Source organism: Homalodisca vitripennis, chromosome 4 (assembly GCF_021130785.1).
Source record: "Homalodisca vitripennis isolate AUS2020 chromosome 4, UT_GWSS_2.1, whole genome shotgun sequence".
NCBI classification, from domain to species: Eukaryota; Metazoa; Arthropoda; class Insecta; order Hemiptera; family Cicadellidae; genus Homalodisca; species Homalodisca vitripennis.
Window position 1 is genome coordinate 106,519,936 of NC_060210.1, and position 10,063 is coordinate 106,529,998.

Here is a 10,063-nt window from a genome sequence, read left to right on the forward strand (position 1 = left end):
ATATATATATATATATATATGTATGTATATATATATATATATACCCCCGGACCTAGTTGACCTTGGCCACCCGCCCCGCCGAGCGCCAACACCACCCGCCGCCGCAACTTTTTTCTTTTGTGTACTTTAAAATTTATGCGCCCCCTAAAATTTTGCGCCCTAGGCCTGGGCCTAGTGGGCCTATAGGGAAATGCGGCACTGTGAGTCAACAGTGGCTCATAGATTTATGAACTTAGGTGTCTGATAGTTTTCCAGGTTAGCCCTCTAAGTAAAATTTGTGGACAGATCAGATTCTTTTTTTTCCTCTTTTTTAAGCCTCAGCTTTAAGCTATGACGACTTCATTGAACACTGGCCACCATGTTTATTCCTGATTGGTCCTACCCAGGATTTGAACCCGTGATCTCTCAGTTAGAGAGCCGAGACTTATATCCATTAGTCTACGGAGGAGGACCAGATTCTTTTATTGGGGTATGTCACGGTGTACTGTGTGTACTTTAAATACGCTGAATAAACAATTAAAATATATATACAAATTATCTTTGGTCCATGTACCTACTATTTCATAAAAGCATAAACATAAAATTGTTTCTTAATATTCCCTCTTGATGATTAATACAATGTAATTTGAAGTGTTTTCTATTTTTTACTCAAATAAACTAGATTGACCCTAGGCAGTTTACACCGAAATTTCACTCAAGAGAGTCCCGCAAAAGACAATATTTATGTTTACAGATTTACAAAATAACTTGCAGTTACCCACGTTTTTGCACACAATTTCCTACTGAAAAACTGGGACATAGGAGGCATATTTCTTTTGGATGTCGTTATTACTCTCCTGAGATAAATGATAGTGACTGAAAGATATTCAGAGCTCAGATCCATTTAAGATCTAAATTTAAGACTGTCTTTATATGCATCTGTGAAACAACTCAAATTTCTCTCCAATATTCTATGATATTTTTGTATATAATTGAACTTCAATAATGTAATTTTTAAACATAAGTCGGCGTATTTTAGGTACATATTATTACCGTGTTCACGGTTAAGAGCTTCAGATGTTAAGCGAAATTGCGTATGGTTTTTATTTTAGCCTTTGCGCGTAGTAGGCCTACTTCTGGGTCGAATTAATTATATTTCCCGATCAAGAATATATGTATGCACGCAGTTCTGAGAAACATACAGTTGTTTTTGTACTTCGGTAAAAAAACAACTAAGATGGGTTATGTAACATTCTTTATATTTCTAGCCAACGTAAGATAGTAAATTTGATATCTGCATTACTCTACCGATCAAGCACGGACATAGTTTGTATTAGCTAAGTTTTACAGTGAAAGGTGTATTTTTTACTTAAAATTTGAATTGTATTATCTGGATTGTAAAGTCTGTGCTCAACAGCGATTGCAAAAACAATTAACCCTTCACTGCATGATTTTTTTATTTAAGGTGAAAAAAAATATATTACCTTCTAAATGCATAATATATACTAGGAAAAATAATTAAAAAAAATCTAACTTACCCTAATTGTCCTAATTAGGCAATAATTTGGTATGGGTCTCAAAAGGGACACTGTGCGCATCCGTCAAATATATCCAATGTACTTTTGTTGTTGTTATCTAGTAACTTTTTGTTAAAAAACATAAAATTTCATTATCTATAGTCATTAAAATGTTTAAAAAAAGGATATTTTGTGATATGATGCTATTCTACTAATTTCATTAAATAAAAATTATATTTACACTACTAGCAAAATCACACAAATAAATTACAAATTACATTGTACTGTTCTTGAACACAGTGGCCTACTGGTAATTATTCATTGTGATACAAAAATAAAAGCAGTTCTTCTTATTGTGCAAACATAAATGAACGTTGCATTTAGTACATTTAGAAGAAGTTTTTGCTGAACAATTAGGAAACTTGCATCTTTGGCGACTTTCTGTAAATTGCGGCCAGTGAGCAACCTGGTCAAGCCGAATGTGTCCTTTGGTGGAGCTGGAGCTGCAGGTCCTTTCTTTTTCTTTTCTTGGATCAGCTCTTCTACTTCATTGCGTGGCCGACCTCTTCCTGGCGTAACAGGTTTTCCCTGTTTACAGAGACTTACGCTCAATTCCATGCGAAAGTCACTCAGTTTCATGGTTGAAAGATTCCCTCTTTGCTTATTGCTTCTTCTGTACAACAACCAGGCGTTTACAATCATTAGGTCAAGAAGATGGTGAAATAATCTAAAGTACCATTTTTTGCTTCTGAGGGTATTTTTGTATCTACCAATCAAACTATCCAGTAGGTCAACCCCTCCCATATGTTTGTTGTATATCGTAACAATCTTTGGACAATCAATTTGAACATTTTTCTTTTGTTGTCTGTCAAACCGCTTGACAGAGGTTTTTGGATTCTTCTCCCACAAAGGTCGATGACAAATTCACAGTTTTATTGTCTCTCCCAGGCAATAGCGGATATTTTCAACTCCCTCTACAGTACAACAACATTCCTCAGAGGATCCACGGGGCATCTTGTTGAAGGTCTTCTCATCCGTCAACTTTTACATTTGAGAATCTGTTACGGCGAAATGTACCTAAACAGTGTACGTTTTTCTTCTCCATCTCTACAAGAAGTGGTAATGTCGTATAGTAATTATCAAAGTAAAGTTTATGATGACATGGAGGTATGTTTCGTGCTAGTCTCACAACTACATTGGCACTTGGGCCTAGATCTGGTTCTCTCCCAGTTCATTTCTTAGAAGAGGGTCATTTTCAAGGCCAGAATATATCTCTGCTTTATAACAAAATCCGGTGACTCCAGCTAAAACAAATAATTTTATAACCCCACTTATGAGGTTTTCATTGGTAAGTACTGTTTCAGGAAGTGGCGGGCCTTAGTTGCGCATATCTGTTCATCGACAGATAACGACTCTTCCATCGGTATGAGTGCACATCGGTCATTAAAAAATGTTAATAACGGTCTTATTTTGTGTAATCGGTCATGACCTACCTGTCCAGGAGGTATCATAATATTATTATCGTTAAAATGCAGATATCTTTTTATTGTTTCAAACTGACCAACAGACATTGTCTCGGTTATCAGCCTATTACCGAGAATTTCATTCCAATACTTTCTTGAATTGGTAATGTGTACAAGGGACATCATCGTACAAATACCAATAAACTTCCTAAGGTTTGTTGGCGTAAGGTTGTATGGTTTTGTTGGGATCTGTTTGTATACTAAATTTGTGTGATTCTCTACATATTAGATCTACTAAAGCCATCAGTAAAAAAGAAGTTAAAAAACTGTAGAGGTGTCTCTAATTCAAGTATATCTTGCGGTAGTTCAGTTTGCCCTGAAAATTGGTATTGTTTTGAAGGACGTAACATATTTTTATCGGCCCATTTTATTGCCGGCTTAGCCATAGGCCTACTAGACTGGCTAACTTTATTTTTCTTTGAAGGGGGGCGGTGGTGTATTCTGAGATGGTGTATGATTGTCAATAAAACGCCTACCTCTTTTTCTGGTAACCTGTTGCTGCTGTGGAGTGGATGGTGTAGGTTCATTCTCAGATGTCAGATTATTTGTGGAAGTTGTGGAAGAGGTCGGTAGGTCTACATCTATGTCTTTACAAATAGGGGGTTCAGACGTTGCAATACAATAAAGTAAATCATCACTTGGTTCTTCTGGCACATAACCTAGGTCTACATGTTCATTATTCAAAGTACACGTTGGGTTACACTCATCGTCACTGTCGTCACTTTTGTCTTAAATCGTCCTCACTGTCCACTGGTATAGCCAATGCTTTATCTAATTCGTAGTATAATTGTTCATCAGTTAAAAATTCAGACATAATGAACACAAACAGAAGCACAATATAAGATTAGGTTGCTGCCAACTCTAGGAACAGACTGAAAAAGTACAGTAAACAAACAACAGGTGTTTACTACAGCAGGTGGATTCACATTGCACAGTGGGTCTCAGGAGGAACATACCGTTTTTACATGATAAATGTATTATGTCAGTATTCAAGTGAATAAATCATTAGTACTAACATTTTTAAGTATATTTGAGACGGTAAAACATTTTTATTATTAGACTTTTAACAAAATTATAAGACGAAAATAAATAAACAAATACCATATTCTACGTAACAGCTGAAACCATAGCAACAAAGACAAAATTAATTCTGTTGTCCGTCACGTAGCGGTTCCTAGCGGAGAAGCTTGGAACTACGTGCTCGCCATGCTTTGGGCTTTCTCAAGGAACACTATGCGTTCACGTCCATTAATAGTTTTACATTAAATAAAGGGGCAAAATCGGTTTGGGTCTCATGAGACCCATGATGCGGTGAAGGGTTAAAATAAAATGTGTTGTTACTTTTAAGCTTGCCCTATGCTTTCAAAATATGAATGTAAAGCAATTGAAATGGTAATGAAATGACGTAAACAAATAATTGTTATGTCACATTACATAATTTAAAGAACAGCTGATTAAATTTTAACAGGCTCTTTAACTTAATAACATATGTTTGCTGCAAAGGTTTTGTACCAGGTCCTGCACCAGCTAATATATCAGAAAGAAATAGACTTCTTTACATAACCTGCAGTTCAGTCTTAATTAGGTTTGGGAACATTATTATGTGGTTCTTGTAGCTCCAACTCCAAGGAACAATGTTTTGAAGCTATTTTGGTGTTTTAGAGGGGATATGCCGCCACCGCACCACCTACCGCTATACTACTCTCCGATAAAAAAGTATGGAAAACCGAATTTAAACGTACTAATAGTTTGAACCACGAACTGAGTAGGTAGTAAATCTATAATTAAATAACTAATATTTAGTTTGTTTTTTCTGCGTTTAGACATATAAAGTAAATCATTTACAAACGATAACGTAAAATCTTCATTTCAATAACAACAAATATAGGTACCTTTTTTCTTTTCAACAATAAAATTTCGTGTCTCAGAAATTTGTGATCCAATTGTTATAAAATATTGTTACAAATGTAATATTTTTGAGTATTTAATTTTATATTTTTGAATTACACGAATACAAGTTGTTATAAAATTCCATTTTAACTTTTATTCTTGATCGGGCGAATTGAAATATCTACATTGATAACGTTATAGAGCTGTTAAAGTCATCTTGGGCATGAACTTTTGTAAAATTCTACTCAAAACTTAACACTGGTTTCATTGAAGAACAAATTTTGTTGAAACGCGCAAACCGCCAGGGTACTGTGATGGTGGTGTTACAACGATCGTGCGCACCAATGACTACAAGAAGAAACCATAATATAAAAAATCAACTAACACTATCGTTTTTGTATCACTAAACAATGGGAAATGTCCGGAAAATCTTGTTTCCTTCACAATCCTTCCATTGTCAAAAACAAACTTGAAACAAAGAAACCATAATGACTATTAGTCTAATATATTTGAACATTTCTCATGAGGGTTGGACCAGCAATGGCAGGTTTCAACATTAATTGCAAGCTAAGAAGCCGTTTTAACATATTCACCTTTGAGCTGTTAGTGCGGCGGTGCTTTGCATTGAATCATGAGTATTGATGAAGCAAGTAACTATTTTGTCCATAGGTAAACTAAAAATAAATTCACACTTAAGTAAGCTCAAGGTCACTTTGAAACTTAAAGAAACTTTCAAATCCAACAAGTTATTTTTGTATTTCGCTGTAATTATTATTAATACTGTCTATAATCTTATGGAAATAAATAGTTCTAATTTTAAAAATCCTGATTTTTATTTCCATTTTTAATTATGCAAATATTAGAAATAACATTGGATTATTGAAGAAAAAATGCAATTATAATTTATAGAAAATCATAAAGTAAAAATTTGTTAAATTATGCCGTGGTTTCTTATATGTGTTTGTCGTCTTTTAAATTTGAGAAAAACTTTCCTAATACTGGACCTTATAACTTTGTCAATTAATATTTAATTTTGTACCTGAAATACTTAAAACTTGTTGAATAATTTTATTTTTATTTTGTATTTAATATAATTACCTACATTATTATTATTATTTCATTTTTAGTTTCATCCTTGGTTCAAGTAAATCTATTATGTAAACCTACAACAATGCCTACACCACTTAACTTTTAAAGTTCCAATAGTTCGAAATAATCAGGAAAAAATGGTAGGCCTACTTTAAAACAGTATTAAGCGGTTCTGTTTACTTTATGTTAGAATTGACAGTATGAATTTAATAAAGAAATGTATTCTTTGAAAAAAGTAAATAGATTTCCCTTTAGAATTATTAATTTGAACTATTAGCTAATCAGCATAGTAGAAAAATTATTTACCAACTGCCACTTCGGATTTTAACAATGTTTGTAATGTCTATAGAAATTTTTAAAACACGTATATTTTTGTTATCGACTCCAAATTAGTTTAACCGTTTTTCGTCTTTTAAATGTGAGAAAACCTTTCCACATAAGCAATGACTACGTTTTCAATCGTTAAATAAAAATTCTGAAAGTGTTAAATCCATTTATACCCGCTGTTCCCTAATAGGAACACAATTTTGAAATATATAAAAAAGTTGAAAACAGCGAGGGAATTTTTCTACCTTATAAGTTGGTTAACCTGGAAACAGATGGCATGGTGTTTCACTCTGAAGTAAGCTGATTTAGCAGTTGTCAGGTGCAATCTTCGAGGTTATGTTTGTTACATCATTGATATATCTGAAAAGTAAGTGTTATACGTTATAAACCAACGTTTGGTGCCTTATTAAAACCATAAAATGTACCTTAAATGATTTTTTTAGGATTATTTTTATAGTATAAGTACCGGTAATTGTTAATTAGGTTGTAAAGTTGTGTGCTCCCATGTGGAAACAGGTGGATTGGTAGAAACAATCATTCCACCACTACCCGAATAGCAACGAAGCGGACCGAATGCGGAGGGAGTGCATACGCTCGTCGATGCTGCCCTCTCCGCCACCACCTACTCATGATCAGGCGCCGGCGCTCAGCCCGACGGAATAAGCTAAAGTCCCACCCATTTCGCCTTGAGTACATCGATGGCTGCCCTTCTACGCAGTGACGCACTACGCAGAATAATAGTTAATTTGTGAAGTTTTTAAATATATAATATATTTTAAAACTTCTCTTTGAACTTTGTATGGTTTTAATTAGTGTATAAATCTGAGTGAAAACAAAAATTCTGCATAAAACGCTCTTGATCTTTTAGCGAAAAATTTACTGGCTTTCAAAACTTGCCACCCTGAGCCCGCGCCCATACCTAAATCCAGCCCTGAGTGTAGTATTTATTATGATTTTTAACAAGTGTTCCACTACCATAAACACTCAAGGAAAAGGATACATTGAACTGGAACCATAAGAGACAATCTTACCAAAAAACCCTTTGTGACTGATGTAAAAACAATGGCCAAAAAAGAAAGAGGACCTTGTGAGTCTGTAACTGATTCCGTCTCGTGTGTTACATTGGTTCGTTGCAATGTAGTCACAATGGCACCGACAAAATTAGGTCTCAACCTCCGTTTAAGGTTAATCGCTATAGCCAAGCTTTATAGAAATACGTGTATGTGAATAAATCTGCTTCAGTAGGTATGTACAACACTTACAGGGGTGGAGTTGACAGAATGGATGAGAATGTGACAAAAAGAAAGTAAATGTCAGAGGGGAAATGGTATTGGCAGCTTCTTTCACTTTTGCTAAATATATATCAAATGTTTTGCAACTCTTCCGTTTATTAGAAAATAGTAAACCTCAGCACCTTGATGTCTTAAACTCTACAAAGACAATAAGTTTAGTTTACCTACAGAAACATTCAGAGCGACTACGGGATATTCTCAGTTCTTTCGGCTTAATTTGGTCCGTGAACTCGCCAACTCGAGTGACCGCTTCGTCGAGTACAGCCATCGACAACGTCATTACTAACGTAATAGACTGTTCTGTTTCTGTCATAGATGCGGCCATCTCAGACCACTACGCACAGGAAGCCGTAATATTACACCATAACCCAAAATTTGAAACTCCGTCAATAAAAAGAAAACGGGATCTAAAGCCGGCAAACATAGAGCTTTTTAAGAAGTTTCTAATGAAAACATCATGGGAATTTCTGGATCGCTTTGAGCGGGTGGAGGATGCCTTTAACGCGTTTTTCGACTGTTTAACTCACTGCCTAAATTTGACTTGTCCATTCAAAAATTTTAAAGAACGTAATAAGAAAAAGAGTAATACCTGGATTACTCAGGGTATACTCGATTCAAGAGAAAGACTAAAATTTTATCATTCAATATATGTTAAATCTGAAAATGAGGATTTCAAACGCTTTTTTCGAAATTTCAAAAAGGATTACCGCAAAGCCATAAGAAACGCCAAGGCACGAGACGTTGAAAACCAACTAAAACAATCCGATAATCTTTCAAAAAGCGCCTGGAATATAATTAACCTAAACACAAAACAACAAAACACTTCAAAATTTTCAATTCCGAAACTTAAAATTAATAATAAAATTATTGATGATCCATTAAAAGTGGCAATTGCGTTTAATGATTTCTTTTCAACTGTTGCTGGAACAGACAGTTCTTTGAATCAGAATATACCCTGCGGAGGGTTATTGACTAGATCGGCCTCGTCCATGTTCCTTCGTCCTGTGAGTGAGGTGGAGGTGGCCCGTATCATGCAGGATCTCAAACCTAAGAGGTCTTGTGACATTAATGGAATGTCTGTGTGGTTAATCAAAAAGTGCTTTAAGCATATTTTGACACCACTCACAAAATTAATCAATCTCTCGTTTGCACAGGGTGTCTTTCCGTCCGTACTGAAGATATCCACTGTGATTCCAGTTTACAAAAAAGATGATCCTTGCTCCTCTAGCAACTATCGTCCAATTTCTATCCTCCCAGTTCTTAGCAAAGTTTTTGAGAAAGCTTTCCTCAATCAGCTTGAAAAATTCCATGACCGCTTCGAAATTCTCTGTCCTGAACAGTTCGGGTTTAGGAAAGACAAATCGACCATCGATGCCGTAACTGAACTTATTCATAATGTTGTCGATGGCCTGGAGAAAAGAGAACGTGTTATGAGCATATTTCTCGACCTCTCCAAAGCCTTTGACTGTGTGCATCATGCGACACTGCTGCACCAGTTATGGACTAGTGGTATTAGGGGTTTGCCGTACGATTGGCTCTCGTCGTATCTTAAAGATAGAGAACAATGCGTACGGATTGCGAATGCTCTGTCTAATAGGATCAAAATGCCCTATGGTGTCCCTCAGGGATCAATATTAGGGCCAGTTCTCTTCCTTATTTATGTCAACAAGTTGAATACATCAATCCAGAATGGAAAGGTGATTCAATATGCTGATGACACGACTCTCTGTATTAAATCGAAATATAAAACTGATCTTGAAGTGAAATCATTTATCGATTTAAATTCATGCATCGAACATTTCTCAAGACTCAATCTGAAAACAAACAGCTCAAAATCAAACTCAAGAAATTTTTGCCTTCGGCATCGACAAGAACAGGAGTATCGTCCCAGTAATGATGTAATGATGTAATGATGGACGATGTTCTCTTGGAAGAGGCCGAATCCGTTAAGTTCCTTGGAATGTACCTTGATCGAGGACTGACATGGGACTTTCACATTGACAGCATCTGCTCCAAGGTTGCTTCTGGCATTTATGTTTTGCGTAACCTTGCAAAATTCTGTTCTATTGATGTATTAAAAACTGCCTACTTTGGCCTGATACATCCATATTTGTCTTACGGCTTAAGATTGTGGGGCAGCTGTTCTAAATACAAATTCGAAAGAGTATTTAGAGCTCAAAAGAAAGCTATCAGAATTATTTACAAATTGAATTTCAGAGAGTCGTGCAAAGATGCCTTCAGAGAGCTTGGATTGTTAACTTTACCCTGTCTCTATATTCTCGACGTCGTTCTATACTGTCGACTTAAATGCGAGATGATCCAAGGCAGTGACGTCCACCAATACGAGACAAGAGGCAGGGACAACTTTCGGATTGTTCAACATAGAACGAGTGCATTTGAACACTTGCCGTCCCAAGTTGGTGTGAAACTGATAAACAAGCTGCCT